General features: G+C 44.6%; 1 long non-coding RNA gene across 1 annotated transcript; it reads right to left on the bottom strand.

The window, feature by feature from the left end:
- Positions 1-544: 544 nt before the first annotated feature.
- On the bottom strand, positions 545-2,379 carry LOC136181283 (uncharacterized). The gene is made up of 2 exons (XR_010667638.1): positions 2,101-2,379; positions 545-1,434 (listed from the first exon to the last, which is right to left on the bottom strand). It is a non-coding gene; the product is annotated as an uncharacterized lncRNA (long non-coding RNA).
- Between the last annotated feature and the right edge of the window lie 7,633 nt (positions 2,380-10,012).

The following is a 10,012-nucleotide window of genomic DNA, read 5'->3' as shown; positions in this document are numbered from 1 at the left end:
CTGTGGCGTGGTGTGGTGTGACGTGTGAGCTCCCTGATCTGCTCGCAAGATGATCTGGTCTGCCCTAAATTTTGAATCATCACAAGTGTTTATGACAGGAGTCCAAAAACCACCATTACAGGGCGGCTGTGGCACAGTTGGTAGAGTCGTCATCTCTCAACCAGAAGGTTGAGGGTTCAATCTCCAGCTCCTGCAGCTCCATGTCCAATGTGTCCTTGGGCAAGACACTTAACCCTGAATTGCTCCAGCTGCTTCATCAGCTGCGTATGAATGGGATTACTTACTTCTGATAGTCTCTTAACACAGCAGCCTCTACCATCAGTGTGTGAATGTGTAGGTGTGACCTGTGGTGTAAAAGCTCTTTGAGTCGTCAAAAGAAAAATAAATCTGAAACAAGCTAATTTTTCAAAATAAAAAATAGAAGTTGCAAAAAAAATGGTTGCCTGAAGTTATCCCAACTAATCTGATGTTTGTTTGTCATTTACCATGAAGAGAAGAAGAAAACATTGTCAAACAACAAGATGAAATTACCTTCGAGTCAAAATGTTTTACATTGTTTATAGGTGTGTGCGTGTGCGTGTGTGCATGAGTGCGTGTGTGTGTGTGCGTGCGTGTGTCTGATTGATGGCGGCAGAGTGAGGATGCTTCAAAATGCTCGCTGCTTTTCAGAGCTTCAACTTTCTTTCTGTAACATTTCCTCTGAAGAGCTGCAAACATAAACAAAAGATGGGTCAGTGTGATGGAGCACCTTTCAATGCTGTGTATGTGTGTGTGTGTGTGTGTGTGTGTGTGTGTGTGTGTGTGTTAAATCTAAAGAACAACTCTGTCACTCTTGTCTGCAGCACATAAACTGTTCATGCTGCTTATTCCTCCGTTTATGTGACCTTCTCATCTCGTTTTGACCTCAATGTGAATCTTCAGGTAACAGCTGTGATTGAACAACGATGTGAACAGCTACATCTCACTCCCACATGAGCTTTAATATGCAGCTGTAAGTAGGGTCCGCTCTTTTGAGGAGACTTTTACACAATCTTTTTCCAACCAGCCGTCTGCAGGGATTTGTTTCTTTCTGCCACAACCTCAGAGTTTGGTTCCAAGACTGTTTTTGGTGTGATGGCCTAGCTCCCAGTCAGTGTTTCAGTCTCTACCAAAGGTGTTTGATGGGTTGAAGTTAGGTCTCTGTGCATGCAGGTCCAGGCTTTTCCTCATGTTTCTTCATCAATCAATCATTACTTGTAAAGCGTCAATTCATAATAAGTATTATCTCGAGACGCTTTACAAAAGAGCATCTGGGATAATATGCAGGAAGGATTTCTCCTTTGTATTCCTCTCGTTCCTGTTGTCCACACTTGCCGCTGTGGTGGAGGTCGGAGCAGGCAGTGTATGAATGAGGACGGCGGTGGTTGTGGGGACGACACAGTCCGATGGTGGAGGCTTAGAACAGAGAGATAGCTGATCAGTCAACCTCCCCGCTCATGCAGGGCATAAAATCAATTAGTGCATCAACTCGTCTTTGAGAGAGACTAAAAATAGGACAATTCAGGGCCTTTTTTTTTTCTGCTGCATTCAAATTTCCTGCTACTTTGCTTCAAAAGTGTGTATAAAAATGATGGAAACATGACTTATTGACAGATTGACAGATTAGAAAAGTGCATTGGAGTTATTGTGAGAATGTAGTTTAAGGCGTGCAGCAGAAACAGGACAGACAGTGTCTGCATGTTTTAGTAAGAGACTGCGTTTAAGTTTTTTTTAATCACTTAATTTTCCATTGTGTTTTACTGAAGTATTCAATGATTCTACTTATACCTGATAACTTTCAGGCATGCGTTTTTGTGTGTAAACGTTAGCAGGGAGTTGCAGCCTGCTGTGTCAGGTGAACGTGTGAACGCTCTGCAGGAGCTCGTGCAGAAATCTGCCGTTGAGTTGTGTTTGCTCTCTGGGCCGGCCGTATCAAGAATGATTGGATTCCTTACCCTCCTTTTTTATGTGTCTCAATACAAGCATGCAAATACATGCACACACATGAGCACGCACACACACAGACAAAGCCATGCACACAGTTTCACACAGGTATGCAGTCATGTTAGAAACCTGACCTACCTGACGGATCGAAACTACTCCTACGCTACTCTGTTAACCCCTCGGCGTTCGGCGTGGGAAACAATGCCTCGGCATTACGGGCTAATTCCTGCTCAAATAGCGCAGATGGATGGGTGGCTGGATGTATAATGGATGGACGCACTGATAACGTTGACACGGCCTCCAAAAGGAGGAGCACACAGAGATAGAGGTTCTGTCTAAGGAGGAAAAGGTGAGAGGCAGAAAAAGTGTGAGAGGAAGAGGTTGTCAATACACCTTTTCTCATTTGTTCCCTCTCTCTCTTCCTTCCCTCGCTCGCCAAGAAGAGATATCTGAGGCCAAAGGGCAGGCTGCCTTTTCAAAGAGACATGATTGCAGCCTTGTTGCGAAAGGCCTTTCTTTTAGAAATATGTGACTTTCTGTTAGAGGAGAAAGCTGAAGCATTCCCTCTCCTGTCACTGCTTTTCTCCACAGCACAAAACCATGGGCAGAGAGAGACCTTGTGCCGCTGAAAAAGAAAGCCCTTTCAAGACTCTCATGTGTTCAAGGTCCTACAGTGAAAGGCAGCCGTAGCTGTATAGGCATTAAAAAGAAAAAATCACCCTGTGGATAGAACCGGAGAGAAAATGCAGTTTGTCCTCCTTAGTTTTATGTTGCAATTAATAAATAAAGTTGCAATCAGAGGACAAGTGAGGCTAAATCTTCGGCTTGTTTCGGCTTCTAAACACCACTTCAGTCCTTTAGTGTCGCACTAAAACGCTGTGTCATACTTTGGCCTTAACCACGCTCAGCACAGGCCACTCTGTTATTTTGGCCTCTGGTACTCGGAGGTTATGTAGCTCAGGTCAATACCATGTGCTTGTGACCAGCGTACCGCACGGTGATGTCACATGGTTGTGAAAGTCCGCCTTTGATGTCAGCAATTGGACTTATCGAACTCTCCGCTTCAGATCTTGAGCGTGCTCATGAGAGGGGCCGAGTTAACCCGTGAAAAAACGTTTGACGTCTCAAACCTTATCAGTGATGGAAAAAAAAAAACGAGCCTCTGCTTACGACACACACGAGTCCTTTCACATGACGATGAAGAAAACGTCAACAGCTTGACCTGTTGCAGAGCTCACACTGCCAGGAGCTCGAAAGTGTGTTTTATTAAATGTGGTTTCATTGAGGAAAAGTTCCTGCGGGGGTTTTAAGGTCATGCTTGAAGCGTTTTCTTTTTTTCTTTTTTTGTAAATGGAGAGTTTTCATTCAAATAAAGAAAAACAGCATTCAAGGACATTTCTTGCAGAGTTCTCGGCTTTATCAACGCTGAATCTACCAAGGCAATCATTGTGAATGTTTTCAATATTTTCAATGAAATAACTCGGGTGAAATAAAACCTGTGCGACTGCGGGACGCACACGTCTCCTATACGTGTCAGTATTTTATTCTAATATTTGTTTCGCATCACAAAAACACTGGAGAGTTCGGAGTATTTCTTCTCTGAAGGGCCAAAGGATTTCACAGAGATATGTGTCTTCATTATCAAGCATCATCTTTTTCCTTTTTTGTTTTTTTATGCTTTTGCAATGCTAAAATGTACCTTTCATTCAGAGCTTTACGCCTCATTTCCACTTAAGTATGTGTTGTTAGGCGCGTAGCTGACATGATTGACAGGTGGACACGATGTAACAGTTTGTCAGGAGGCTTAAAACCCGCCTCAGCTCCCGCCCCCTGCAGGAACAGATGGCTGACGTCACTCAGGCTTCGTCCAGTAATATTTACAGTCTATGGTAATTATACAGATGATGCCTCCTAGAGTGCATTTCTTTACGGATGCGTAGTCACCTGATACAAACACCCTGTAGGCATGGGGGAGGGGCTAATTAAGTTTATGTATCGCCATCCAGTAGTTTGAAATATGCATTTGGAGAATATCACACTGATTAACCTGACTGTGTTTTATACCCAGCTGATGAAGACAATCTGACTTTATACAAACCACATTAACTCACTTAAAATAAAGTCGCTTGACAATCAACATCGGCACATGAATCGAAGGAAATTGCTAGCTCATTAGCAACCTGTTGGCTAAGCTAGCACACTGCCATACAGCCGGAGAGATAGGGTGGGGAGCTCAGACATCTGGCGGGTGCCAGCTGAGGTGGTTCGGGCACCTGATCAGGATACCTCCTGGTCACCTCCCTCAGGAAGTCTTCCGGGAAACTGGTAGGAGACCCAGGGGTAGACCCAGAGCTATCCCTTCTGACATGGGCATGCCTTAGGATCCCCCAGGCGGAGCTGGAAAACGTTGCTGGGTAGAGGGACATCTGGGGCAACTTGCTTAGCCTGCTGCTACCTCGACCTAGCCCCGGATAAGCAGAAGATAATGCATTCATTTTAACGTTCAACGTATATAAGCTTTCTGTTTATCGCTCTTTTACTTCAGCTTCGTTCTTGTGACAGTCTATTTGAATTTGGCTTTTCTATTAGTTATAACTCTGGCAGTTAAAGGGTTAAATCCTTCTGTTCTGCACAGATTCTCACACTCGTTCCCGAACACTGTGCAGGATTTTAAAGCTCCCTGCGTGGGTTTGTCCACACGGGGCCTGACCTCAGCTCGGTGGGATGTAGGCCACACTGATAAGACGCGGCGACAGGGAGGAGACGAACATAACCGCGCGCTGCTTTATCACCTGTGTGACCTTTGAAATGGTTTCTCTGTCAGCAGATCAAAGCCGCCCGCCGACTGCAGAGGCCACGCGGCTGCTGGTGGGGGCCGGCTCTGTGACGGAGGTGGACTTCAGCCAGCGCCCTGCAATTGTGCCCTGTCACTGACTTGGACCTAGTGTAACGGTTGAGTAATGATGACTGTAAGTCACACACACACACACACACACACACACACACACACACACACACACACACACACACACACCGGGCAAACTGCAGGCGGGGTGTGTGTGGTGCAGAGTGTGGAAAGATTCTCGTTTTTTCTCCTGAAGCTCTCTGGCACAGGTGTCTCATTTCCATATTAGGGATTTCCCTCCTTCCTGTTTCAAAAGCAGGTCAGAGTCCGTGTTTGTCCGACAGGTGAACTTGATTGTTTGTAGGAACTGGTTTGTGAAAAATAATCCTTTTCATATTCCCACTCAGTTTTTAAAAAGGAACTTCTCTCTTAGTGGGAATCCCCTCAAACAGAACATGAGACCCTTTTTCAGGAAGTCAGCGATAGATTTCATCACAGCTCAGGTTTACGATTCGGCTTCTCTTTTTGCATTTTATACCTGTGAGGGATCAGTTTCAATAAGTTTCACACAGTTTAAACTCCTGAGACTTGTCTCTCAGTGAAAAAAACAAAACATATTTCTTTCACCACAGTCATCAAATTGTTAGGGAAAGAGAAATCAAAGTACTCCTCCTACCTTTGCATTTAATGCCAACAAGGTGACGTTATAGGAAACAATTAGGGAATAAAGGCTGTTGCAATTCACCTGACTACTGAGAAATCCATCCATTATTCATACCGCTTTTCTATTGGGATCCCAGCTGTCATTGAGCGAGAGGCGGGGTACACCCTGGACTGGTCGCACACAGGGCTGACATATAAAGACAGACAACCAGCCACACTCACATTCACCTATACAGGCAATTTAGAGTCACCAGTTAACCTAGCGAGTATGTCTTTGGACTGATGGAGGAAGCCGGAGTACCAGGAGAGAACCCACACATGCACGGGGAGAACATGCAAACTTCTCACAGGGATGCTTTGGCCGACGGGGGATTCGAACCAGGGAACTCCTTGCTGTGAGGTAACCACTGAACTATATATCCAAGATCAGGAATATCCTGTCGCAAAATGATGCAGAAAAACTAGTTCATGCATTTGTTACCTCCAGATTGGATTATTATAACTCTCTTTTGTCAGGGTGCTCTGGCAAGTCTCTAAAGACTCTTCAACTAGTCCAGAACGCTGCAGCTCGTGTACTGACCAGAACTAGGAAAAGGGACCACATCACTCCTGTCTTGGCTTCTCTGCACTGGCTCCCTATACAGTCTAGAATAGAATTCAAGATCCTTCTTCTGCCTCCCCCCACCCCCTTGCTCCCTATCCCTCTTCCTGCATCTTATCCCATCTTATCCCATCTCTCCCCCTATCCCTTTCCAAGCCCGGCGCAGTCTAGGCCTGTGAAGGCTGTTTCGTCATGAGCCGGGGATCCGGCCGAAGATTTCTGCCTTTTAATAAGGCAGGTTTTTCTTACCACTGTAACTTTTGCTGCTTTGCTAAAGTGCTCAAGACATGCCGGGTCTTTGTAATATAGCAATAAGTAAGGTCTTTTACCTGCTTTTTGTAACATAACAATGACTAAGGTCTTTTTACCTGCTCTTTTGTAATGTTAACAGACAAAGAGTAAGGTATTTTACCTGCTTTTTGTCTTGAGTGTCTTGAGATAACACTTGTTATCTTACACTTGTATTTAATTGAATTTAACCACCATGCAGCCACAACTGAGACAGTCCATCTCAAACCTCAGTGTCATCGTGTCCTGTGTTTAGGATGACAATCAGAGTGATTTGCAAAGAAGTTTGTTGAAATGAAATCATTAAATGCGCGAGTCTACATCATGAAAAGTTTACTTTAAGTGACACAAGCAGTCGGCTCACCTCCAACAATTAAATATAAACTGTTATGAGTCCATGAGTTTGCAGTGAATTCTCTTAAACCTGCCCTGTAATTACAGTAATGAGGCTCCGTCAGGGAATGGAAGTATGAAGTTACATGAAAAGTTTGAAGGTTTTCACACTGATTGTTTATTTCCTGAACAGTAATGTATCAGAAGTGTCGCTCGGCCGCACAGTCCTGACAAACAGCCTCACAGCACGGCGTCAGCTGCATCGACATTTGTTAGAACATTTGTTCACAAAGTTTGAGAACTTTCATCAGATTTGACTTTTGGGTAAATTCATCTGGCTAATAACTCAGACAGGAAGTTACATAAAGCAAAACTGCAACAGATTGATGGATGGATGGATGGGTGGGTGGATGGATGGATAGATGATAGGTGGATGGATAGATAGATAGATGGTTGGATTGATGATGGATGGGTAGATGGATGATGGGTGGATGGATGGAAGGATGATGAATGGATGGATGATGGATAGATGGTTGGATTGATTATGGATGGATGGATGGATGGATGATGGGTGGATAGATGGATGGATGAATGGATAGATGGAGGGGTGGATGGATGGATGGGTGGATGGATAGATAGTTGGACAGATGGATGATGGTTGGATGGATAGATAGTGGGACGGATGGATGGATGGATGGATGGATGGATGGGTGGATGGATATACAGTACATCATATTACTGCATGTATCTATCTGTAAATCTCAGTCACTAACCACCTACTTTCCTGGGAGCCCGTGAGCTCTCTTAGGCTCCTCGAGATCGTTGGTTGATGGCCTGCCAGAACAACAAAAGAATGAAATGCAGAGAAGGAGCCACAGGTCGGATTCGAGTCTGGACAGTATGCTTTGAGGACTACAGCCTCTGTACATGGGGCCACCTACTAACCACTGAGCCACCAGCGCCCCGTGTGGGCCAGGCTTAAGTGTGCTTTTGGTATTCCTCTCCAGCTGGTGAAAAAAGATGTACTCGTGATTTAAAGCCTAACTTAAAGAGTCCGAAATATCCATTTAAATCTCAATAAAGCGAAAGGAAAGCAGCAGATTCTGGTGATATTTCTCCGAGGTATTTAAATTACAGATTTGCTAACGGGAGGATCTGATAAGTTTGACTGACTGCTGTTGGCACAGAATGATTGGAGTAAACGTCTTAGTGAAGAAGACGGTAACAAGCACACGTTTCAGTGTTTGTCAGATCCGTTTAGAGGAAGAGCAGCCTCTCAATTTGTCTCCTCACTGAAGTCTGTCGGATAGAAAGATTTTCTCTTACATCTGCCCTGACAGGAGGCAGCACGGCACCGGTCATAGAAACGACCTGCTGCCTGTGAACGCATCATCGCCAACACGTCCGCTGTGACGGATCATCAGCACACACGGCGGTGACTCACTACATGTGTCTTTGTTTTTGTTCCTTCAGATCAAGAAAATTATACAAAAAAAATCCTTCTTACCAATTTTTTTTTTTTAAAGACACCAGCTGTCAAGTGGATGAGCTGCGTTTGAGGACACGTGCAGATTCATGCTCTTGCGGTTGGGTGTGTTTATCTTGGACACGATGATAATCCTGACCACGGTGCATTAAAAAGTCGCTGGCGGTCAGAGAGGAGGCGGGACCTAAAGCAGCTCATGGTAAATGAGTCATGTACAGTCGGCCATGTGGATCAGCCAAATGTAAGTTGTCAGGGCTTTGATCCTTACGCACACATATTGTATGAGTCGCTATGTTAGAGAGAGGACAGTGGAGAGCCAGAAATGAGGGAGAGAGAGATTAGGGAATGACCCACAGGTCGGATTTGAACCCCGGGCGCCCACTAGGGAGGACAATCGTCTGTCCACATGGGGTGGGCACACTAACCTCTACTCCACCGTTGCCCACAAATTCAACTTTTAATGCTGTGCGACAACAGCCTGCGAGTAGCTTTTTTTGCATTTACACATGGCACATTATTTTGTTATTGAAAGTTTCCGGGCACCAATATCAGGACCTAAATCTGTGATATTTTCCGACCAATCAGCAGTTTGGACCTTAGTCGGTACAAAACATGTAGCATAAGCAAGAAACCGAACAAAAGAAACCTGTTTAAAAAGTGCTTCACAGACTTTTTTTCACAGAAGTTTTTTTCCAGGCACAAATTCGCGTCCCCCTGAACATGGCTCCGCGACCCACCTCTGGGTCCCCCTTCCAGACCCACCAGTTGAGCTGCTTTAATTTATACCTTGGGCACACACCTTCTTGTTGAGTCCTTCAAGAGTAAGACTTTAACGTTGTCACTATGTAGCTTGATCCAAAGGTAACTGGACTTGTTGACTTGACTTGTGGAGGATGATCACATGGTCGTTAGTTGGGTCATTGACCCAGCCCACACTCTGTTGTGTCGCTCTTTAAAGTAAAAAAAAAATGCATAACCAGGAGTATAACATCTATATGACACTTCAATGTTAGTTTTTGAAGTGTGCATGCTTCACACTTCAGGTCACCCTGCATACATCAATGCCCCATCGGGTCACCCAGGTCCAAAAAGTCTGGCTCCGCCCCTGTCTGGTGTAGCCAGCGGTTAGCGATGTAGGACCTCTGACTAAAAACTTCACGTGCGTTGCCTTTGTTATACATCAGGCTACAAACTTGAGAAGCTAGATGGAGTCTGAATAGAGAGACAACGTTTAAGAGTGGACTGTTAGCTTCACTTTTCCACATTTAACTTTTTATAAACATTAATTAAATCTAAATCACACGATTGCATTTTGGTGGAATATGATCAACCGCCTTTGCGATCCACATAAACGGCCTTCCTGGATACGTCTGAGGCCCGCCCAAATGCTTGAGGATGATACTACTTGGGCTACGGAGAGAAACCAGAACACTTTGGATACCAAAATCCTGACCGACGTCTACAATTTCTGTATTTTTATGCAGATTCTGTAAACAAAGGTCAGGATTATTGTGATTCGGTCTGAGTGTTTGTTCGGGTAAAGGGATAGAAACTAGGAAAGAGAAGTAGATTAAGTTAATAACGAGGAGTTTCTTCTTGGACATGTTCTCAGCTCATTTGTATTTAATGAGTCCAAGTTTGACTTATTCTCGAAAGGTGTATTAGCACATCAGGTACGCCCACAGACTTAATCGAAGCCCCCTGCTGTGCCGCGCTTAAAGCTGGGTGATTTTAGCGATGGATAAAGTCTACATCTGTCTCCATCTTCCCCTCGCTCGCTCTCTTTCTCCTTCACCGTGTGTGGCTTAAATTACAAAGCTTTCACTCAGAAGTG

Source organism: Labrus bergylta, chromosome 13 (assembly GCF_963930695.1).
Source record: "Labrus bergylta chromosome 13, fLabBer1.1, whole genome shotgun sequence".
NCBI classification, from domain to species: Eukaryota; Metazoa; Chordata; class Actinopteri; order Labriformes; family Labridae; genus Labrus; species Labrus bergylta.
This window is presented reverse-complemented; position numbering and strand designations above follow the sequence as displayed.